The 25,055-nt window shown below is 42.3% G+C and overlaps 1 long non-coding RNA gene across 1 annotated transcript in view; it reads right to left on the bottom strand.

Moving 5' to 3' along the window:
* Positions 1-25,055, bottom strand: part of LOC135317790 (uncharacterized) — a 190,601-nt gene that overhangs the window by 124,103 nt on the left and 41,443 nt on the right. The window contains exon 2 of the long non-coding RNA XR_010376452.1: positions 12,658-12,762. This is a non-coding gene — a long non-coding RNA (uncharacterized LOC135317790). The remainder of the gene's footprint in view (positions 1-12,657; positions 12,763-25,055) is intronic.

The following is a 25,055-nucleotide window of genomic DNA, read 5'->3' as shown; positions in this document are numbered from 1 at the left end:
GAGCTCAGCTGGAGGTCACGGTCACTCTGCCTCCCAAGACCCTGAGCGATTGCTCCCGAGTCACCCAGCCACACGGGTCAAGTGAGCACTGCTCACTGGTGGGTGTCCCCACCATCTGGCTGTGGTTCACACATCATTCTGGGGAGCCCAGCTTCTCCTGTGATGACCCTGGTACTTCTAAATAACTCTTCTGCCTTTGCTTATCTCTTCATTAACATCTTGATCTCTGAAACTTTGTCAGCAATTACTTTGTTCAACACTGATAAAAATTTAAAAAAAAAAATTTGCAGACAAGAATGTAGTCTTCCTTACGCTCCTGCCTTCATCTCCCACCCTCTCTAAAGACAAGCATAGCCATTTCCAACTAAGCATCAGAACTTGCTCATTGAAACACCTTAATTATTACATTTTAATTCATTTAACATATGCTATATTGATTTCACTTGGCAGTAATTATTTTTCTAATCAGTATGTTGTTCTGCCAAAAGTCAGATGTTTTACTGGAGTCTGTGACAACAGTGTTGCCTTTATCAAACAGATTGGTAATTTAATTAAAACTGATATCAAAGAAATAAATTAACTGTTTGTTATAAAACCATGTTGAATAGCATTCATTAGAATGAAGGGATTACAGTTTACACTGATTGTTATCAGTCTTTTCATGATTTGTGGAGAACTGATAAAAAGCTAACCAATTTCAAGCTACCTAGCACAGCTTGTTAATTTATAAATATACAGGTAGAACATTAGCTTTTATTGTGTCCCCCATATCATCTGTAACACTCACAGAGTTGCTGAACTCTTCTGTTTTGGAGAGCTCTTCAGCCGGTTCTTTCAGCACTCCTGGCTGCATTGCAAAATTGCAGTGTTCAGTCTGAGCAGCGGCTGCTTACCAACAATGTTGCTTACATACACCGCCACATTTCCAGGCCCTTGCTCTTCCCTCTGGGTACTGACACTTGAATTTGTGCTTTTGCTGACTATGTGAAGGAATGCAAGAACAATACAACACTTCTGTTCTTATGAGGGAAACAAAACACAGCCCATTTCAAAATTTTCAGATGTAACTAAACTATCAAAATTCAAATTAGTAAACATTTTCTTTCCCTTCTTGACAGCACTTGGAGAGCTGTGAGTAGTTTTGAAAAGAAAAGGAAAAAAAACAACAACAAAGAAACCCAAACCCCACAGCAAACACAGAAGGAGAGAGCAAGTAGCACAGGAGGAGATGAGATGGTAATGAAGAGCAGCTGTGCAGCCCTCCGGGAAATCCCCCTGATTGGATTGGCATGGCTATTGACCTCCCAGTCAGGGATGAAGCACATGGCAAGGCAGTGCATCCTCTGGGAAACAGAAACCTTTGCTGTGCTGCCAGCCTGAACCTTTCTGATCACTCTCTCTTAGTCCTCTACAGCAGCTATATACAGCTCCATATTTCACCCACATGGAGGAGTGTGGCACTTGTCTAAAAAATTTCCAAGAATGATGACACGCACATACACACTCCTCTGAGCACAAAAACCACAGCAATGGTTAAATGCAGTAAGTATGCTTCCTCTGATCTTGGGATTATGGATCCCAGCCAAGAAGTGGAGTTCCTATCAGCACTGATGAAAGATGCACGTTTTACAGCATGAGCAGGACGTGAGGTGAGGGGATGCCAAATAAATCATTATACTCACCAGCAAGGGTCAAGGAAACCAAAAATCTAGTAAGAAACAAGCAAACAAATGATTTTAGTATCTTTACTAAATCAATAGACATTTAGGCTTATAGTATGTTGTTATACTCTACCATTTTAAGGACCTTGACTGATTACCATCTCTCCAGATTGAGAGAGAATACTAACACCTGAGAATGGTAACACAACTTTTAGAAGAAGGTTCCAAAGTACTTTAAATAAAATATTTAGAGATAATGCTCCAAATCTAAAGTCTAAAACTGAATCATGGTAGACAGGCATTACAAAGTACCCATCACTGTGCTCTATGTGCACATCTTTTCTAAAACTCATGTCGAAGTAATACATGAGTTTTAGCCAGCGAGAGCTAGCCATAGCTTTCGATGTGCAAACAGAAACATATAGACCATTTTGCCAGAAGGACATGGCTAGTCTAAGATGTTTCAGAGCAGAAACTAGCAGCATATGCCACACAGATATTGCATGCTTTCATCAGATTGCCACCTTGAAAATTATAGGACCATGCAGCTCCAATATCCAGACTATTCTGACACCTTTATCCAGATTAAAGCAGAGTATTGCCTTTGCCAGACCTCAAGGTAGCAAGAAAACAGCTATCCATGTCCAAAACATTTGGATGCAGGCACAGGCTCTCTCTCAGTCAGATGAGAGTTATTACTGATCACCCCATTTCTTCCAAGGTCCAGCAACAGAAATGTGTTCCTTATATCCCCAAGGTTTTGAGACGCTTTAACAATCATACGGCAAATAAATGGTTTTAGCTGAGGGGCCAGTCCCAGTTGCTACCAAGTAATGACTCAGACTGCTATGGAAAAACAAGAGAAAGAGGGTTTTCTTCATGTCCTCGTAATCAGAGACTATTTCAAAACTTCACATTGTAGTCAGTCATGCACATAACAGGACCTTTACCACTGTCACATGTGTGGCTTCACCTACACACCATGCGTTGTCAAAACAGCACAGTGAGGCTGAAGGTATGAACAAGGAAGCTGGAGGATAAATCTGTTGAGAGATGGAGACAAAAATGTCTTCATCCATTACTGAGAACCTAATTCTGGCATGTGATCGGTGTCCCCCTCAGCATACACTGAAAACAAACAGGCTTCACTTGCTTTCAAAAGGATCACCTGAATAGGCTTTGTGTCCCAAAACAAGTTATTTCCTCTGCTGGAAGTAGGAAAAGGGCTGACCAGCACATCACTCTTTACCCAGCTCCAGCCTCTGAATGAATCTTGTATGGCTACCTGCATGAGCACCCAGGGGAGTCCTGCGCCTGTCACACTGGCCATGAAATCCTGAGCTAAACAAAGCAAGGTCAAACTTTTCCTGTTTGACTGAAGTCACCTTTTCACAAGAATCAGTCTTGTCACATTTTTCCTGTGTTTCTCCCTTGCAATGATGCTGTATTTCATCTATTACAAGGAAAAATAACCCAACCTGTAGGCTGCATCAGAATTACAACTGAATGGCAACCTGTCAACTGGAGATACGTGTGCGTACGCTCAACGAGCCCTTCTCCTCCCAGTCAGCCGGCACTGAGGAGAGCACTGTCCCCAGGAATGACAACTTGTTTTATATCACACACAATCTCTGTGACCAAAACTGAGGCAGGAGTGGCTCAAGAGCTCGCAGGTGGGTTTTGGATCAATGCCACAACGCCATGCCAAAGCAAGAGCAGCACTGCAAGGAGGTGAGAGAGAAGGTAGAAATGTAAATCTGCAGTCAAGACCAGCAGGGACAGGTGGGATTCCAGTTAGTTATTCCAACCCATGGGTGACCGCATCTGCAAATGAAAGAGATTATGAAAAGCCTACAGAAGCTCTGTAAAGGCACCATTATAAGAGAAGAATAATAAAAAATAGTCTTATCTGTGCCCTTCCTGCCTTCCCCAATATCATCCTTCCAGCTTTCATGTTAGAGAAAGGTGTTTCTCTCTCATTATTCCCAACACCTAAACACTGGGTTAAATTCACGTGCACCTATGTACAGACTAGTGCCTATATTATTAATCCAGATTGGAACCTGCAATTATCAACATTACTGCTGCTTTTGAATAGTGTGAATAATTTGCTCATCCCTTTGCATCCTTCAAGCTAGCTATGAATACTTAAAATACATGTCTCTCTCTCCTCTGCACATACTACACCTAAAAAAAATCAAACAACAAATGAAGTGCTATAAAAACAGCTTTGAAAAAAAGTAGTTTTCACTTTATTCTTCCTAGAAATACTCCTGTCAATGTTGATTAATACTCAATAATTAATACTACATAATTTTAAGAGGTATTGTAGAAATTACTGAGCATAGAGAAAAAAAGAAAACTTCAGCTTCTCACTATTTCTCATTGCAGAGGTTATTGTTGCTGTTCTCTCATGAGGAGGAGGTGAAAACCAACTTGTAGTCACATGTATATTTACTGACTATTCAGATAAAACCTTGACTGGATTATTCGCTGTATTAAACTAAAGTGGATATTGTCTTCAGAATGTTCAGATGGGTTTTCCTTGTTGAACAGCCATTATTGTGTTAAAACCTTTGTGAAGTAATTTCATAAAAGTAGGAGAAAAGGGTATGATTTATTTATCTGTAGGGTAATTATCTGCAGACAGATAGTTGGTTTGTAGCAGACTGCTTTTTTCCTTTTAACCCATAAGTCAGATCTCAGGTCCAGTATTCTGCTCCCTTCTAAAAAACACCACAGATTATCAAGGGTACAGTGCAGATCCAAGGGCTCTGCAGAAATGCATTCAGTGAGATATTGCTGGGCCAGGGAGGGAAGCAGGAGGGAAGCATAAGCAAGCAAAACGCAGCCTTCTTCCCAAAGCCATATGCGATTCAAAGCAGCATCTTTGCCATGATTTTCTTCCAGTTTCATGTACAATGGAATGAAAAGGAGTTATTCCCTTGTGCAGCAAAACCATGCAAGAGAAAGTAATCTTGTATGTCTTCATACTCTATTTTCATATTTCCATATTTACTATGGCAATTCATTGTGTTTGGTAAGCCTACCACAGTATGATGAATTTTTATTGCATTTAAGCTTCATGATAAATATAGCACCTAGCAGACCTAATTATTACAGCCTGTATTCATTACCATAAGAAGCTACATTCCAAAATTGTTCAGGGTAGACAACTCCCCCAGTCCCAGGTCCTTCCTCATTAAGCCACAATTAGTATGATAAATGGGGATGGTTATTTGGTTACAGGCAATAATGGGAATGCTTGCTCATCACAAAATGGGGAGAAATAATTAAATATTACACAAAATGGTTTAATAATTAATAATAATACCTCAATCACCTGCAAATAAAGCAGAACTCCATCCAGTTGTTCATTACCAGCTGCAGTTCAAAGCCAACATGGCCTTAACCTTCAAAACAGCTATCTGCATTAATGTAGTAGGCAAAAGGGTGAACTCGTGCTTGTCCTTGACAGGAGTGCTGCAAGGTGCTTGGGACTGAGGATGTACAGTCAAGCTGAAGCTGGAGCTGGTAAACATGCTGGCTAAAGCAGCTGCAGCCTGAGGAACCTGTGAGTGTGTCCACAACGGCTCCCTTATACTTAAGTACCATCCAGGCCAGCACCTCCCTGCCCACAGTGCGACCTAGAGTACTTGAGGCACCATTTTTTTAATATACATTGAATTAAGGAAAACTTTTCAGAGAGGCGTGGTCAGTGCTAGGTCAAGTGAAAAAAGATTCACTTTTATGTCAACTTAATTACAAATACAGCGTTATATAATCTCATTTAATTGCACTATTCACCTCTTTGACATCCTCAGCCTTCCATCTCAGGCCATCTCTCCTCAGAAAATACCTCCCGCTGACTGAAACCGCCTTCCAATAATTAATCTTGGTATCCTCTTTTCTCCCAGGGGAACACAAGACCATGTCAGTGTCAGAGAAATCAAAGGCAACAGGGCTCAGCAGCACCTCAAGAGGATCATCTAATTTGCCTCTTCGTCCCAAAGGCAGGATCAACTTCTTCTAAATTGTTCTTGACAGAAGTTCATTTAATCTGCTCTTAAATCCTCCAGCAGCTCCACGGCATCCCTCAGCAATCGACTCTGTGATCAGCCTCCCTTACTATTAGAAAACTTCTCCAAATACTCAGACTATATTTCCCTTACTGCAATTTAGCCCATCACTTCTTGTACCAAACTGTCAAAGGTAAAGCAGCATTGAGTCAGGGAATTTTACTTGACTTAATTTACTGCCAACCAACACAAACCTACAGTCACTGATTCAGGCAGTGAGGGAAAAAAAGACAGAAACCACTGCGCAAAAACCTACTTAAACACCTGTCCTTCCCCTTCCTGCTCTCAGGTACCCTTATTTTTGCCTTTTTTAAATCTCAGTGCAACAAAATTCCTCCAGTGAGGCAATGGGTGCATAGGAGGCTGAAGTAGTGTGAATTAGAGCTTCTTCCTAACACTCCACAGTTAATGGCTTCCTGCCATGTTGTTCCTTAGTTTCCCTTTCCCAGTGTGGGTCACCAATAGGCCACAGTTCCTCAGTGATGTCTCTGTCCCATCATGGGTCAACCATGGCCACAGTCTCCTTGCCCCAGCATGGGTCACCCACCACCATGGTCCCTCAAGCACATTCAAGCATGCAGGTTTGCTGACTCCTCCAAGCAAACTGGTGCCCACATGTAGAGGTGATATTCCCCCTGTAGCCTCACAGCACTGAGCTGCCTTTAAAGGAGGCAGCCACACACTTCGAATGTGAGTCACAGGAAATCTGGAGAGGAGGGGTTGGCAACAGTGCAATGCAACTGTGGTCAGCTTCCCTTCAGCCTGAGGTCACTCACCTCTAGGGCTCTTCAGCCAGCCACTCTGCAGCTAGAGGTCAATACCTACAGACAGATTCCTGCCTCCCCCCATAGTGTTTTTGGCCTCTTTGTCTTTCTTTCCCTCTGTTCCCAGTGCTGCTCCTTCAGAGCAGGCAAAGCGTGGTATTGGTCTCAGGCTACACAGGTGGGATGTGACTTTTGCGCAGGTATCTCTGAAGATATCTACATACAGCTCATCTCCATCCCCACTGGAGCCTTGAGCTGATCAGCTGCTCAGAACTGCTCTTCTTATCAGCTCTGTTACTTTGGAAGTTGTGCTTTCTTCTTTCATATTTCAGTTTCATTACTCCGATGCTAGAAGGTACTTACACATGCGCTTAAGTACTTTCCTTTGCTTAATCAAAGCCTGTGTACTTGTATGCAAACACACTAATGGCAGGCAAAATTGCACTTATGTAAGCCACTACCCGGTGTTTTTCATGGAGTTGGAAATGCACAACAAAGACCATTAAACATTTTAGGAAAAGCTTTTAACTTTAGGTGAGGAAATGTGTCGTGGGGAATTTGAGTACGTTATCATCAATATCATCAGAAGAGAAGAATAATTTATTCTTGACAGTTGTCTTTTACAGCATGTCATTAGAACAATCCCTTTATAGCACCCATTCATATACATGACATCTTAAGTCATACCCATCCATCTTCCTCAGCAGATAAAAGACTATCACCCTTCTAATATCTCATTTTTTCATTTGAAAGGCTGTGTCAAAAATAATTTCACAAGCATTAACAAGTCCAGCCTACCAGTTTCCTGGAATCTTCAAGTACTTTCTAGGGCCACCTTCTCTTCCTTCCTTTCTGCCCCCACCCTGCTCCCCACCTCCAGATCTTGTAAAAAAATAAGTAAATGCAAGAATGCAAGATACTTCCTGACTGAAGGACTAAGGGAAACAGACCATTTTTACCAACCCAAACCACTGATAAGCACATGATTTTGTCATCAAGAAGCTTGCCTGACCAGATGGAATATACACCTCATCTGTTTGGTTTTCAAAACCCACACACAGAAATAATCTCTGAGTTAGAGAAGACTAGCAGCACATATGAGGACAGCTGTCCCTCTGAGATGCAGGAGCAGGAGCTTCCTTGGAGCAGGAAACAGCAAACCAGTTGTGAGTCGGTGACCAGCCTAGCAGAGGCTTTTTGCTCTGGTGCTATATTAAATTCTCATCATTGTTAATATCTGATCTTGAGTTCTCCTCAGTCCCATCTTAGATCACTACAGCTCATTTTCTCCCCATATCATATTTATCTCTCACTAGGGAGATAGATATGCACATCCCACATCTTGATTTCCTTACTTAAACCAGTCAGGGAAACCCAGGGTACTTCCACCCAGATTTACATCTTTATAACCTGGAACCATCTTCCTGCAGGTGACCAGCTTGTTCCAAATTCAACCCCTTTTTCATTTTTATGGGACTGCTCAGTCCCACAGATGTGCGTCCCCTCCTTTGAAAGAAATATTTTTTCATACTGGGTTCTTGACATGACTCTCACTGGTTCATCATCTTCACATGTGTAATATATCTGCCTTCCTCAGGTACCATAATAGTGAAACTTACCATTTCATACACTGTATTTAGGTAGTTAGGGTCCAATCTAACATCAACTGAAAATAATGGTGTGGTATTAAATCAGACTTGCAGGATGTGTTCCCTTCATACAAAGTCTATTTCATATAGTAATTGTGTTCAGTCTATGAAAAACTCCATGTACTGACTCACAAAGTTCTTCCTTACGTATTGTAAAGCTCAGTATCCCAGCCTGATGTTAATTGCTTGCATTGCTGGCACTGGATGTCAGCATGCTGTCACTGAAGGAACACGTTATTATGATAGGGCTTTTTCGTACTTATCAAGGGAAGACAAAGGAAGTATGTGAGCTCATTCGAGATCTTGTAATATAATTAGCATAGTGTAATAGGTAAGAGGCTTAATGCAGAAATCACCTCCTTGATGATGGAGGAAAACATTAACATTTTTCTATTCTGCTGCAATATTAAAGAACTGAAGTTTATTCCTCATACAGCTGAAGAGATGTCTTCATAGCCAAGTAGGTATCACCCAGAGAAGAGACAAAGAAGTAAGACCTGTATGCTTCAGTAAAAGCAAACAATCAGATCGGTAGCTTGTTAGATGATGGATAATGAAATGCACGTTTGTTTCCCACTATGTCCTGCTCCAGTAGGAAAATGGCAGTGCAACTCACAATCCTCTCAGCCAGAACACACAAACAGTAAAACAAATATATGCAGAACTCACCTCAGTGTGTCTAGTACATGGCATTGAATCTAAACTTTCAGTCATCCCAAAAGCAGTGGAAATCCTCTCCCTGAATACACAGAGAAATCCTTTCCCTGTATTTTGTGTATACAGAAGTCAGATTTTCTAGCAGGCCATCATATATATTTCTCAAGTCCATGATACAGTGGTGAGTTAGATTTTAAGTATTTAAAACTAAGTAGAACTCCTTGGAGTTACATGGTATGGAGGAGGTTTTCTCCCTCTTTCTAATGGCTGCACATAATAGTGCCACACAGTTGAAAATGTCCATTTTTCATGCTAGATACATTTAAGGGAGTGAGGCTGATAAATAGAACCAGGAGGTACAGGATTCTGGATATCTGAAAGTTATCCAACACAATCAATAATTACGCGTTTTTATCAAAAAACTTAATAAAAGATTGAGAGCTCATCCAAAGCAGGGACATGTTCTCATTACTCACATCAGTAGTTGGAGCAAGTAAACCCATCTATTTGAGCAAACCTATGCCCAAGTAATGCACGAAGAACATTTGCTGCTAAAGTTTCAGTTGCTCTGAAAAGGTGAAAATACAGTCCTTTGAATAATCAAAGACCCTGGTTCATTACATATTATTTACAAGACCCTTCCTGCTACCCCTCCTATTTGAGCCAAATTCTGCTTTGAGTAGATACATTGTCCAGTCTGCATGCTATCTAGTTTTAGTGAGCTGCTTTGAGAGGGACTTAGTCAGAGATTAAAACATAAGAATCTAGGTCTGGCAGGTATCTATGCTCCTGCGATACTCAGTGAAGTCTACAGAGGGACTCATCTCACTGCCCCACAGACTTCTACTCTAGGGAGGCCTGAATAACTCTTGAGGTGCTACCAACCAACCCTGTTGACTATATGTTGACCACACTGACCAGAGATTAGACATCTTCGTCACATATACATCGTCATGGTTTTGGCTGGGATAGAGTTAATTTTCTTCACTGCAGCTGGCATAGTGCTGTGCTTTGGACTTAGTATGAAAACAATGTTGGTAACACACTGATGTTTTGGTTGTTGCTGGGTACTAGTTGCTTGTACTAGTCAAGGACTTTTCCAGCTTCCCATGCTCTGCCGGGTGCACAAGAAGCCGGGAGGGGAGGGGGTACAGCTAAGAGAGCTGATCCAAACTGACTAAAGGCATATTCCATATCATGACATCACGCCCAGTATATGAACTGGAGGGAGTTGGCCAGGGGAGCAGCGATCATGGCTCGGGGACCAGTGGCGTCAGTCAGCAGGTGGTGAGTAGTTGCATCGCTTGTTGTTTGGTTTTCTCCTTCCTCCCGAGCTTTCACCTCTCCCTCTCTCTCATTATTTTCATTATATTACTATTGTTGTTGCTGCTGTTGTTGTTGTTGTTGTTATTATTATTATTATTATTATTATTATTACTGTTTTATTTTAATTATTAAACTGTTCTTATCTCACCCCATGAGTTTTCTTACTTTGGCCCTTCTGATTCCCTCCCCCATCCCACTATGGTGGGGGGAGTGAGTGAGAGGCTGTGTGGTGCTTAGTTGCTGACTGGGGCTAAACCACGACAACATATAGCCTTCTTAATCTGCAACTAAATCTCATGATACATGGCTGGGCAAATTCTCTGCCTTCCTTTCTAAAACCTGGCAAACAGTGTTGCCGGCACTGAACTTCCACACTACAAACACCCAACGTTTCCAAATTTCAGTTCGAAGTGGGAAAAAACCAACAGGGTCTTTTGATTTTGTTTTTGGTTTTTAGGGTTACAGAACCACAGAATCACAGTTGAGGTAGGAGGGAACCTCTGGAGATTATCTCGTCCAACGCTCTCTACTGGTTAACTGGTTAAGCCATGCTTAAGCATCGCTACCCGGAGCCAACTGCCCAGGAACTTGTCCAGACAGCTTTTGATTATCTCCAAGCATAGAGACTCAGCAACCTCCCTCGGCAACCTGTGACAGTACTTGGTCGCCCTCACAGCTAAAAATCTTTTTTCTGTGGTTCCACGTGCAGACGGATGTAGGCTACTTTTAATGGGAACTTTCAATGGCAACAAAATTCCTTGACCAAGTTTGTATCAGTGAGCCCAACACTGCCATTTGTGACTTAAGATTAAGAACTGCAGACCGGTGCTGCACTGCTACTCTTGCCCTTTGTGACTTCAAGAATAAGGTTGACTGCACTCATAAATACCTTCACATCTGTGAAGAAATGATCTTCATAGATCTTCATAAATATATGAAGAAAGTGAGCAAACCATGAGAATGACTAACGTCTGTAGGATAAAAGCAGGACTGGCTTATATAACCAGCTTCATGTGTATTTTAGTATTACATCTTTTAAACCTAGCAGCCAATAGATGAAGTCTGAACTTGCAAAGTCATTTAAGAAAAGTAGGGAAAAATTGCAATCTTCTGATCTTCATATTTTGACACAGTAAAAAACTGAAAACACGGCTAAGATTCATCCTCCAGCTTTATGCCTGTGGTAGATGGGCATAGCCATATTCACTGCATCAAGACTCACCAGATAATAACAATTTAAAATCTAGTCTGTGTTTTTAAGCTGTGTAGCTTTCAAATCTTATATCTGTATATATGTTTTAATTATGTTACATGGTAAGAAGATAGAAAACCAGTGATTTAAAAACCAAACAAAAAAAATACCAAACAACCAACAAAAAATTATTCAGAGGATTGACAGAGTGCCTTATAATGTCTCCTAAGGCAATTTAGGTATTCAAATAGCAATGCCTGTTCCTGGTGCTTAACATGTACTGTAACAACTATTCTGGGCAGCCCCCGTTATTTACATTTTGATTGTTTAAGACCTTTGATTCTTTCCAACCTACTTTAATTCGCTCGCAGAGAGAGGGACAGCACAAGTCACATGGCCTCCATTTGATGTACCATTTCACAAAACCCTTACATTAATCAGTGAAAATCAAGGCAGAAAAGTATATGCTGCTATAAATGTTGTACTCTATCACAAAGTAAATCTTACAACTTTATACAGCAAAGATGCTGTACATGTTGCAATAGAGAAGGACACACCTGAAAGCAGGAGCCATATTTCTCAGCCAAAACAACATTAGGGTACATCTTTGGCACTGTTTTTATGCTCTGATGTTATTACTAAGTGACTGACTGTGGCCCTGTCACATACACCAAGAAAACAAGATGTTTTACCAGCACATTTCTAATTTGATGGATCGTGACTTTTATCTCCCAGCAAGGATTCAATCCTTGCGTGTTCTTTTTTATGGCTACTACTTAAGGCACTGAGCCATGGCAGTCTCTCACATTAACCTCAATGCCTTTTCTAGATTAAAAAAAAAAATAATATAAAAATGCAACAGAGGTACTAGTGGCTTTTGCAGTAATTGAGGAGTGTGGTTGAGGGGTACACAACATGACCCATGACATCCATGATGACTGAACCTTACAACATTTCTACTTCACTGGTGCTTGACTCTCAGTTTTCTTTTGACATTCATGGTACTTCAGTGCCACACTTGAAATTTAGCTGTCGCTTGCCAGTGTATCATCTTAATATACTGCTATAAAAATAAAAAGAACGGTAAAAGAAAGCCATCTTTACTTTCGGATCCCCCCTCCTCTCCAGTCCCCCCTCACACACCGTACGGAGTAAAGGAATACACACATAGAGCTCTCACGACCAGAACCTATGGGTTTCCTGGGAGGGTGAGTAACAGAAGTGCACCACGCTATCTTCCAAACATCTCATAGACAAGTAGGTAGCAACCTTTTACATAGTGCCTGCATGCCTAAAGAAGCAAGTAAATTCTGGTAAGTACATACTCACCTAATCCCCTGCTGTTCCCCAGGAGAACTTGTCGGGCTCTGCTGACTTCTTGCAAAAACTCAGGTGAGGAAAAACTCAACAGCATCTCTGCATTGGTCTCAGCACCTAAGTATGTAAGTGGCATCAAATTAATTAAGAGAGAAACAATGTCAGAAGTCTCGCAAAGGCAACGGCTTCCGTAGCCTGTGTGTCAGTGCCCCCAGAATTCACAAGTAGTAGAGCATTATTCTAGCATCCCAAGTATATTATCCACGTCAAGGAATATTACATGATAAAAACATTAGAACAGATTAATTCAGTGAGATCAAAGCTTAGTTGTCCGTTTCCAACATTGAATGGTCCGTGATGAATGGTCCATAAATGGCTGAACAGAGAAAGCATTTAAGAAGCCACACAAGCGCAGAATTACCCTGTTACACTTTCCCACCTCTACCACTGGCAGCTCCATGATTTCCTCAGGTGGGCCTATGGATCTTTCTTTTATTTTTTTTGAAGACATTTATGTTTTTGGTTTCCAGAGCATTCTGTGACAAAGACTTCCAAATGCAGCTTTGAAAAGCAGTCACTGAAGGACTAGCCAGTAATGGAAGCCAGCAAGCAAAAATCAAGGACTGCCTGAGCAAGCTGGAAGTAATGTGACTTTTTTGTTTGGTCTTTGCAATGTTTTTCAAAGGACAGGGTCTCTGATTTTCCTCCTCTGCTCTTCAGCCCTGAAAATAGCACTATCAATGAGCTGCTCTCAAAGAATGTGAATTCTGGTAGCTGTCAGCCTCACTCACAGGGTTTTGGAGGGAAGTGTTTCCGTAATTGTGTCCTATCTGGATGTGCTATGGTGCTCTCTGGTCCTGCAGGTCAGGAAGCAGCAAGAGCAGGCTGCTCCATGGAGAAAAGGGAGCTGGGGGCCAGGTGTGGGGACAAGGCTGGCAAAGACAATGGTATCATCAGCGGGAGCCCAGTCCCACTATACTGTGTGAGGTGAGAGTCCAGACCCCCAGGCAAGTCCTTAATAAGGCGTCAGGCCTGAGGTCAAGAAATCGGTCCCCAAGTCAGGGCCAGGATCTGGTGTGTGGCCAGGCACAAGCACAGCTGCAACAGTACTGCAGTGTGTCCCAGGTGGAGGCCAAGCTCATTCCCAAGCAACAGTGGGAAGCCTCTGCAGAGCTTTCTTCCAGCTTTTGCTCAAAGAGCTCCAAGACCGGCTAAGGCTTCTCAAATAGCTCTTTCTGACCAGAGACCTGGCCTTGAGTGCAGAGGGACAAACTCCTGGGAGGGGTGTGGGATCATGCTCCAGGCTCTGACACTGCTATGCCAGAGGCAAAGGAGGCTTTCCCCGTTGTCTGCATTGCTCCATACATTGCAGTTGCTTCTGTGGAAAGGGCTTTACAGCCTGGGTGACTGACATGCCTTCCTTAAGTCGCTCATTTCTGACTTGGCCCTTCATTTACTCTTTAAAAAAGCTATTGTGTGAATTCCAACTTTGATTATTTGAAATAACAAGAAGATTTTAAAAGCAGCCCAAGTACAGGAAATAACTGCTGAAGGCCATAGCTGAACTAGCAATTTCATCTTTAAAATGGATTTATATTCCATCCTCTCAAGACTGACATAAAGAAAAAAATGCCTCAACCCACAAGAGCTGACATCAGGTCAACAGCATAACGTCTTCTTAAGCATCACATTGATGGTACAAGTGTGTTTTCAATGACAGTTTAGCCAATGAAAAATTGCCCTGTTCATGTATTGCCATAATTCAAAACCTAACTGAAAGTTACACAAATATCTCAACACTTCTCATCACTTAGAATAGTATCTGTGTGAGTTAAGGGCATGTAATTTCAAGGCGAAATACATGAATCAAAGCTAGCTTAAGGGACTGGTACAAGCAATAATGAACTCAAAATGACTACTCATAGGATTAAATGCTATATCCAGGAACCAGCAATTCCAACCTTAGTAACTGTAGAGTAACCTCAGTTCACTAACTCAGTTACTTAAATAATTTGCATAAACAATCACTAGTCCTTAATTACTAGCACAACTTTAATAGCAAAGGTGTAAAACTGTAGAGACATCATTAATCTTAAAAAGAAGTTGCTACACAGTATTTACTAGAATATTTACTAGTACTTTGGTACTATAAATTCATTCTGCCTGCAAGTTGAGTTTGAAAAAACACTGACTATTAGAGCTATGATCATTCCAGATTTGTCTGTGCTTTGAAAGAGTTAGTTCACTGAGAATGGAGAAACAGAGGGATATAGGAGGAACTTCCAGAACATCTCTTGGAAACTTAGCAGGGAATGGCCAGGGAGGGGGAAGGAGAAAGGATTCCTCTGAAGGACATGCTGAAGAAGCAATCAGTCACAGAGTGAAGAAGAGAAGCAGGTCACAGGTGAAAGCAACAGAGGAGTCAGGAAGATCCTTTCTTTCCCCATAGTATTGAAAGAAATTGGCCTTTCAAGAAATCTGAAGTCAGATGCTGACTTTGAGCTTAGGCTCATAAGTGAGGTTTTGAGAATGTTTCTAATAGAGCAGACTGAGACACAGAACTTGCCTCAGGTTTAGTGCAAAAACAAAGTTTTCATTAATTGGTTCATTATAATTCTTTCATATGTTGCTTTTTTCCTTCTTCCTACACCTGTGCAACGTGTGATAGTAAGGGAACTGTCCCCATTAGAGCTATTCACTACACAACAATAATACGTACAGTTAATATGAACATGCTACTAAATAATGAACTTGTAAAAATCTGTGGAGGCAAAAAGTCAATATTTTCAATTTGCTGAGGAGTAGCCTGCGGAAGCATTTAACCAATTTCCTGTAGATTCTCTCCTTTTCTCAGCACATTTGGAAGCACAGGCTCCTCCCTCACACCTCAGGGGAGAGAAGCTGCAGAGCATGACTTCCCCCACTGCTGCAGCTACACCCACTCCTGTAATCTGTAGCAGTATCACAGAGCAGCAGTCTCCTTTTTCTTCCCCTGAATGTGTGTGCATCTCCGTCCGTCCTGAGACTGAGCCATCTCAGACTCATGTTGCTGACAGCGATTAATCTAACCTCCATCACCCTGAAATCTGGAGGAGACACCATGAATTTCTCATTAAGGCACGTCCACCTTTGTTGATAGCTCCATTTGTGGGGTCTTCTCTTATGACAATGCACTTAAGAAACTGTCACTATTGTTTCGCACCCAATATGTGTATATATGTAAGTAATTTCTATGAACTGCCTTTCTTTCTAGAGATGGTACGTCACCTGCTTCTGGTGTTTTGGATCCTTAATGATGTTGCCATACAGGAGCTATGTTCATTCCCCCATAAGTGCTGGCCTGGACTGATTTCCTTTCCTTGGCAAATTCCGGTCATACCCTCTAGAATGATCTCCAAATCTTCCCGTGATCTCTCTTTGGCAGTTGGCCACAGTCCAGGTCCTTCTGGAAGCTGATGTCTCATTAAGGACACTTCCTTAAGTGTAGGTTTGTAACTAAGCTATGGCAAAAGGGGAAATAATTTTACCTTCTGTTTTCACTGTTTACTTACCAACTTGCTGTATATAGAGATTTTTGTCTCTATATCAGTTCCTGAAATGTTTTAGTGCTCTTCCATATTTAGCAGTAATATAAAATAGCAGCTGCCCAGCTCAATGCTCCACCAGTATTTCTACTACTTCCAGCACCTGATCCAGCTATTCTAAAGTTAGTTTGTGTATCTCAACATTGTGCTGCTGCCTGCCTTTAGACTATAGGCTTCTCAGTGCCTGCTGCCTTTGTACAGTCCCTTGCCAAAGATCCTCACCCACCACAACTGTTCTGAGACCCAGCAGTAACTTCTGCAACAAATCTAAACATGGTTTTCTCCTGTGTCACACAGAGTGTGTCAGGCTTAGAAATGTTTATTACACTGTCCTAGGAGAGAAATTTAATGTGTCTACTACTCCTGAGTTTTGCAGGGTCATTTTCCAAATCCAGGGAGGCATATGCACAACACAGCGATTCAAACAGACGCAGCAACCAGTGCTCCAGATTTTGGCTTCACTTCATCTCATTACAAAAAGCAGCTCATGTCCTGCTGTGGAGGAGGTGCAGGATTATACAGGAGGTCAGACTCCATCGTTCTGCTGATCCCTTCTGTCCTTTACTGTCTAAAAATAAGTTTTCAAAGCCCTTCTTAGGTCTAATGGAGACTTCGTAAGAAATTCTTAAACCAAGATCCATTGCTGGATTCATGTGAGCAGCTGAGTGGACCCACTTGCAAGTCAAGGCTCTGATCCAGTAGAGATATACATTCTTATTCACTTTACTAGCAGGTTTTTAAACTGTAAATGTGGACGCTTGATTCTGCACTTCCTGCAATTTCTTTTAAGCGATTTTCACAAAGGACAGAGTCAACTAATATTCAGTACTCAGTTTTGTACAGGAGCTAGTGGTCACAAAAGGTGCAAAGCAATATTTCAGCAAATTTCCTTGTTCTCCTGCACTTCGGTAGGGTTATTGGCTGTTGCTCTTGAACACTTGGATTTCCAGCAGCAGCTCAGGTGAAACCACCAGTTTCTTCTTATATCTTCTAGTTAATAATTCATCGTATAATAGGAAGCTAGCATAAGAAGATGCAAAATGGGAAAAAAACATTTTGGGAAATATCGAATTCCTGAGATGACACAGGTGGGATTAACTTTTTTTCTAACCAAAAATCATGTATTTCTATTTTCACATTACTTTCATAGCTGCTGCTGAACATGCTTATGGCAATTTCCATTTAAAAGAATAACCATGATTTTTGGAGACCTGGCCTGTATTAAAATGCTTGGGCCTAGCAATGTCTGGTATCTGAGCAATACAATATTACATAAAATTCTTGGATTTTAATAACATTTCTGGATATGGATCAGTTAATAAACTTTGTTTCACCAACCACCTAACAAATATCCAGTATGACTGCTTAATGAATATTTCCCTGAAATGAAATCTGGAACATTTCAGACTATCAGACTGAGGAAGAAAAATAATTGTCTGTAAGAAAAATCCCATGTTGCAGACTCTGTTTTACATAGCTGAAGTTCACTTTATTTCCACCAGCAGCATTTTCACCTTTTAAAATCTTCTCATACAGTGTTGTGGTAGCCTTTTATGTTCCCAGCGATCACTGCAGTATCTGCTAAAATGGACTGATGGAAGTTGAAGGCCAACCATTCCCATACAGTCCAACTTTCATAAGTGCTACATCCCCCTGGCCCTATAGGTTCTGCAGGGAGCAGTAGGCATGCAGACTTTCCCAAGGGGGAGGCTTGAAATGCTTGAAAATGATCAGTTAGGATTAAAAGCCTGCACACTTTGAAGCTTTTTCATGCAAAGACAAGTGGGCCCAACTGAAAATGTTAAGCCCTCTCACTGCTATAGTGTGCAAAGTACAGAGCTTCATGCTTGAGATGAAACCCGTACAGTCTGAGCCAGGCAGCTGCCACTTGCTGGCCTCAGGTGCAGCATATTTACCGTGTCAGGCACATGAAAACATCAACCAGGTATCAGCTATGCATTGGTGGGAAGGTGTGCAGCATGCCCTGGAGAAGACTCTGACACCGTGGGCTGGCTGGACTGCCATGCTCCCATCTTCCTTCCAGGTGGGTGCTTCTGAGGAGGAAAGACCAGAGTCTGGTGGCCTGTAGCCCTTGGCTGTGCTCCATGGGCGTCCCATCCAGGGGAGTGATGTGATCCGCAGTGCTCGAGCTTATAATACAAACCTGACACAGAGAGATGCCAGCCAGCCGTAGTATGAATCCAAGCTGGACCAGCACAGGCTTGCTTTGCAGTCCCATTGCATAGCCCTGAGCTCAAGCCAATAAACCATCTTCCTCTTTCCCTCCTTAACACTTTTATAGCCCCTGCTACAGACACTGCCTCATCATATTATCACAAAAAATAATACTGGAGATGACAGCAGGGTTCAGTCAGCAGTGAGTGCAACTCTGGGACTGAGCTGATGAACAGAGCATCACTGACTGTGGAGAAGCAGCCACAGCTATGGCAACGTAACATTGGGGATGGTGGTTCCTATGATAAACAACATGCTGCTTCCTTGCTGCTTCCACTGAAGCACTGTATAAGGCCACTACCGGTCAACTGCAAGTAAATGGCATAATAGTTGCCACCCTGCTAATTTATTGGGGTTTATCAAGAAAATAGCACCAGTGCCTGTGGAAGAGCTATTAGCAAATGTGCAAATGGAGTTTGCTTTATTATTGCCAGGGCATCCTAATGCATTGGTAATGGGACAGTGGCAGACAGCCCCACTGTTTTTCCAAAATGATAAATCAGAATAGCTCAGTCAAGCCAATGGTATACATTTCTCTCATGTTCACGAACTCGCTTTTGACAGAAAAACACACAGACAAGGAAGGGGGAAAAAAACACAAACAGATACACAAAGTTGAAGCTAAGACATCCTAGTTAGGGATTGGCTTTATTTTTATGGCACAAGTGAAAAGATACCAAAAATGACCTTTTCAGTAAGCAGATACCTTTCAATCTTGTCAGTTCAACATGAGTGTGGATATTGCAGCTGCTGGACTGAACTACAAAATGTCAAAAACATCAACAGCAGATGAGCCCTCACTGGTATATACGCTTGGGTTGCAGTGTCATTTTTGCACAGAAACAAAACAAAACAGAGCTTACTATTTTATCACAGAATCACATACCAGCTGAGGCAGGAAGGCAGCTCTGGAGATCATCTAGTCCAACCCCCTGCTCAGAGCAGAGTCAGTGAAAGCAGGTTGCCCAGGACCACGTGCAGGTGCATTTTGACTGTCTCCAAGGATGGAGACTTCACAATCTCTCTGGGCAACCTGTGCCAGTGTTTGATCAGCCTTAGAGTAAATGTTTAAGTGGAATTTCCTGTATTTCAAATCATGCCCATTGCCTCCTCTCCTGTTACCGGGCACCAGAGTCTGGCTTTGTTGTCTTTATTCCCCTCCAATCCCAAAGCAATCAGATACTTATGTAAACAGGTAAGATCCCCCTGAGTCTTGTCTTCTCTAGGCTGAACAGTCCCAGCTCTCTCAACCTCTCCTCATATGACAGATGCTCCAGTCCCTTATCTTCTTCGTGGCCCTTCACTGCACTTGCTCTGGTACATCCATGTCTCTCTTGTGCTGGGGAACCCAGCAGCGGACCCAGCAGCCCACATGTGTCTCACCAGTGCTGAGTGGAGGGAAAGGATCACCTTTGTCAACCTGGTGACACCCTGCCTGCTGCAGCCCAAGGTTCTGTTGGCCTTCTTTCTGCAAGGACGCATTGCTCACTCATGTTCAAATTTGTGCTCATGAGAAGCCCAGGTTTTTCTGCACAGCTGCTTTCCATTTGGTCTGCCCCAGGCCTGTACTGGTGCAAGGCGTTATTCCTCCTCAGGTGCAGGACATAGTCTTTACCTTTGCCAAATTTCAGGATATTCTTTTAGGCCCATTTCTCCAGCCTGTCAAGGTCCACCTAAATAGTGGTAGATCCATCTGGTGTATCAGCCACTCCTCTCCATTTTGTACCATCTGGAAGCTTGTTAAGGGTGCATTCTGTCCCATCATCCAGGTCGTTAATGAAGATGTTAAACAATATTGACCCCTGGGTAATACTCCTCATTACTAGCCTCCAGCTGGACCTCATGTCACTGATCACAACCCTTTAAACATGACAGTTCAGCCAGTTTTTATTCCACATCACTGTCCATTTACATAGGCCATATTTCACCAGTTTTGCCTACGAAGACGTTATGGGAGCCAGCATCAAAAGCCTTGCTCAAGCCGTTACTCTCCCCTCATCCTCCAAGGCAGCCATCTCATCAGAGATGTGTATCAGATGGGTCAGGCATGATCTCCCATGGATTTATAAATTCAATAAATCCATGCTGACTACTCCCAATCACCTTGTCCTTAATATGTTTGGAAATAGTTTCCAGGTTTATTTGCTCCATCACCTTCCCCATTATCAAGATGATGATGACCAGGCTGAAGCTGTTGGACCTTCTTTCTTGAAAACAGGGGTGACATTTGCTTTCTTCCAGTCCTCAAGAACCTTCCCTGCTTGCCATGACCTTTCAAAGACAACCAAGAGCAGTTCCTCAATGACATCAATCAGCTCCCTCAGCACTCGTGGGCACAACCCATCAGGTCCTGTGTGCCAAAAGAGAATGCAAAAGTTGTTATTCCTTGATGAAAACCTGATTAAGTTTAGGAAGGCATCTAGTAGCAGAAACTGTTCTTAAATGGGAAGCAGCACATGAAAACCCAGTCTGGAGGAGAAACTTGGTACTGGGCTGCACACAGTTGTCTTATCTTCAGGATGAGATTCATCTCATCAGTTTTGGTCACTACTTGCCACAATATGTAACAACATAAACATAATATGTAGCAGAGGGAGAGAATTTTTCCTCATCAATGGCCAGCATTTCTAGAAGTTGGAAACTACTCAACCATCCAGCTAGGAGTTTGAAGGCAGCATCAGAAAGATGGTTGGGGGACAAGAACTTTCTCAAGTATTCTGGGGCACTATGTTGAGGGTTTTCTTTTATTCCTATACCTAACCTTTTGTCATTCCCATATAAGACTAGCAAACTTTTACCTAAGAAAACTATTCAGATGGAAGCTGTGTTTGGAAGGCATTCTATAGCTATTCTCACTGTGAGGAGACTATTGCTCTTAAATGTTGGCCTCTTTTTTTCTTTTTTTTTTTTTTTTTGCATGTTTAAGAGACAAGCAATTTATAGAACAATTTTACAAGTCTACTTAGTTTAGCTTTACAAGTCTTTTTAGTTTAGCTTTGGGATTGAAAACTTCAAGCACTTCAATCAAGTATCACATGGCTTTCTGAAGCCTGCTACAGAAATCACAATAAAGTGTCTATTATAGAAGAAGCATAATTAAATACACAAGGAAACCATAATTTTTTGGGACTGGGACAATTCAATGCCTTCTGAAGACAAGTATTTACTTCTCCCTGGTTCACCAGTACCTGAAGTATTTCTCTAAGCAGCAGCAAAGTGTCAAGGCCAAGAAGAATTTTAACAGCTCAGCATATGAATTATAGACTTACACTGAGACATTGCTAACTGAAGCTGCTGGAAGGAAGATGGGACAGACAGGTTTCCTCAGGGACGGAATGCTATAAGCAACCCAGTAGTGCTTGCTGCAGACATTCCTGTGTACACACATGGGAGAGAGGCAACGAAAGCCCATCAAAATGTGTGAGGTGGTAATTTAATTAGTGTGGTCTTATGTAGAAGATGAGAGAAAATTTTACGGATATAGCGCAGGCTGGAAAGAGGTTTGGAACTATGAGCAAAACTAGACTCCTACTCTGTTCAGAGAAATGGGATTTTGTAGGTGTTTGAAATAACAGCTTTGTAGTGAAGAAAAAGCAGACTCCATATCAATTCCTTCTCCTAATGAAAATGCTTGTAAGACCCTGAATAACTATTAAACCCTCAGGTCAAGGGTACACCTATCTGGACAGGAGGGAAATTGAAATGCTATTCTTGCTGAGCCAAGGTGGAAAGAAGATATTCATTGAGCTTAATCAAAAACCTAATAGAAAGTATTTAAACAAAACCTGGCACAATAGCTACAGACTTTATTGGAGGAGTCTGGGAAGCCTGAGGATGCCTCCAAATGGCTCAACATCCACAGCTGCAATGTTCACTGGGGAAAAATATTTGAAGTAAGGTAAGGTTGAAACCTCCAAATTGCTTTTGGTGGTTTTAGGAGGTTTGATTGTATGTTTGCTATCTATAAGAAAGGGACCAGAGTAAATGCTTACACTTTCTGGACAATCTCTGCAACTTTCTACAAAAACCCAAGAAAGATCACTTCTAAAAATCCATATTAAGTATCAAGTAAGACTTCCACAAGGAAGGAGTTCAACTATCAATTTACGCAGCAAATTCTTGTTCTGTTGGCAAAATCCTTGTTATTTCACACAAAATGACCCTCAGAGGATATGGATTAGCTGCATTTTTTCTTTGGAAGCCTCTCAATGCCTGAGATTTCATGGGTGATGAATAGATGTCTATGTTTCAGAGGAAGAGCTGCCATGCAGGAAGGCACCTTTCAGACAAGAATCACAGAATAGGTGTTTGTGATAGTGGTTCACAGCGCACTTGCAGCACATATGAGGTCTCTTCAGAACCAAAAGTTAATTTTTATAAGTGAGATAAAACCAGAACTGAATTTTGGGATAATCAGGCCAGAACTCCATTTGACTGTGGAAGAGTCATGAATCAGGCAAAGGTCTGCCCAGCAGTGTAAGCCACTTGCCAGCAGACAGTTATCTGCAACATGCAAGTCTCTGGCAGCAATTTTAACTAATGAATCCACTGTAATTAACTCATTAGCAGTTGTTCCAATGACTTTACCACTCTAAGCCTCTGAGGCTCCAGAAAGCTAGCTATTTTAGAGGCTGTAAATTTTGCTAAAATGTGGCAGACATTTGCACAAGGCTTTGCTCAGTCAATAGAAGCGTGTTCAACTGTCTTCCACTTCTTGGAAAAATGTAACCTTTGTGGCAATGCTTCCTGGCAGAACATATCCTACAGTGCTATCCCATGGCTACTTAGACCACTTAGCAAGATAGGTAACAAACACACATCCTTTAATGCTTAACAGTCAGGTCCTTCTTTACTTTTGGGGCTAGAACAAAACCTCCTACAGCTACAGCTGCATTAGGGACTAGAGCAGCCAGCAGTGCTGACTTTGTGCAGCAAAGAACAATAGATGTATAACACACAAAGGTCATTACTGTGACAGAGTGGGACCTGCTCTAACAAGTTATAAATATGTAATACAAAACGGAGTTTGACAGGTGTTTTCTGTTCTCCAGGCTGTAGTCCTGCAGGATGTGGAAAATTGTAGTCTTAATTGGGTCTTGCAAAAGCTAACTAAACCCACTGCTGTGCCACACCAAGTCCCACATCAGTTGATACTGCTCCTTGGCCAGGAGTGCGTGACCCAAAGGCTTCCCTGCAGAGGGTCGCAGGCAGGAGCACATTTTCTAGGTCCACACTGCACACCTTCAGGCAATGAGTCAGGACCAGCCACTGTGTGGCCAACTACACAGCACCCACTTTCACCCTTACTTAGTTCTCACCTGAATTCTTTATATATGCCATGTACAACCCCAGAATGCTGGCCAGACAACGCTAATCTCAGTGTACGAGTGAGACCCTCGGGTGGGACCTGAGAGAGTCCTTCCAACATAGGCAGCCCTCAGAGTTCCCTGCTGCTCTTCATCAGGTGGACACCCTTACAGTAAAAACATATTGTGGGGAAAGAAGGAGAAAAGCCACTCCACACTGGGAACCAGCTATGCTTTCCATCCTTACCTGTTCAGAAAACATTCTTGCCAGTATGCCTCAAGGACAACACATGTAACTCCTAGCTCTCCCAAGGCTGGGCTCTCTGAAGATCCCCATTCCCATGGCAGGTGCTCTGTTGCAAGTCTGTCTAGCACACACATGTGTGTTATATCACCATCCCTGTCAACCCTGCTTCTACTCGTTGAGCCACAGCCCTCAGTATGGCGGAGCAGGGGGTCACAGAGACACTGTGACATGCTTTCCTGTGTGATTGATTCTAACTTGTACAACAGACCTAGAAAAGCTTAGCCTTCCCTCATTACAAACACCTAGTAGGATCCTTTGCACTCTAAAGCAGAGGAACTGGACAGACGTGTCGCTTTGAGAATAACAACATATGTTTCAGCACTTAATAAGTTGTTTCTTGTCTCAGAAGCTCAATGCAGAATATTCTGCATTTTATTTTTAAATATTGAGAAAAACAGAATACATTTTATGAATTATCTGTCATCATCTTCCAGTTTGGTAGGTAACACATGTAGCTGGGTCATGATTTCAAGAATTTCATCACAGTTCAGTAGTAGTTAATAATTCTCCAGGGAAAGCTAGGATTCTTAGACACAACATATCAGGCATCAGAACTGCAGGTGGTAGAAAAACAGAAAAACAACTAATTCTGAAAGATTTCAATGAAGACCATGAGAACTTGCAGTCCAGCCAGGGCCTGCCCAGGTCTGGATACAGCCAAAAACAAGCACCCTGGGGTGCTGCTCCATTTCTTTTAAATCTGAACCCTGCTGACACTAAAAGAGAAGTGGGGGAGGAAAGGACACACCTGGGGTGCTGGTCTGCCTTTGTTTAGCTCTGCCTACGGCCATATTCTGACTGCAGTAGTGATTACAACTCCTAGTGCACTGAAAATGTGGCTCCACCATCCTGAGAGGATGCAAGATCTGTCGGGCCAAACGCCCTCCCAGACAGTGTCCAGGACAGCCGGCAGCTCAGCCACAGCCCAAATGCACTTGGAAGAGCCCGAGGTGCCAATTCTCCTGTGATCTGCTGGCA

The sequence above is a fragment of the Phalacrocorax carbo genome, chromosome 1 (genome assembly GCF_963921805.1).
Source record: "Phalacrocorax carbo chromosome 1, bPhaCar2.1, whole genome shotgun sequence".
In the NCBI taxonomy this organism is placed as follows: Eukaryota; Metazoa; Chordata; class Aves; order Suliformes; family Phalacrocoracidae; genus Phalacrocorax; species Phalacrocorax carbo.
Note: the sequence above shows the minus strand (reverse complement) of the source record. Positions and strands in the feature narration are given on the sequence as shown.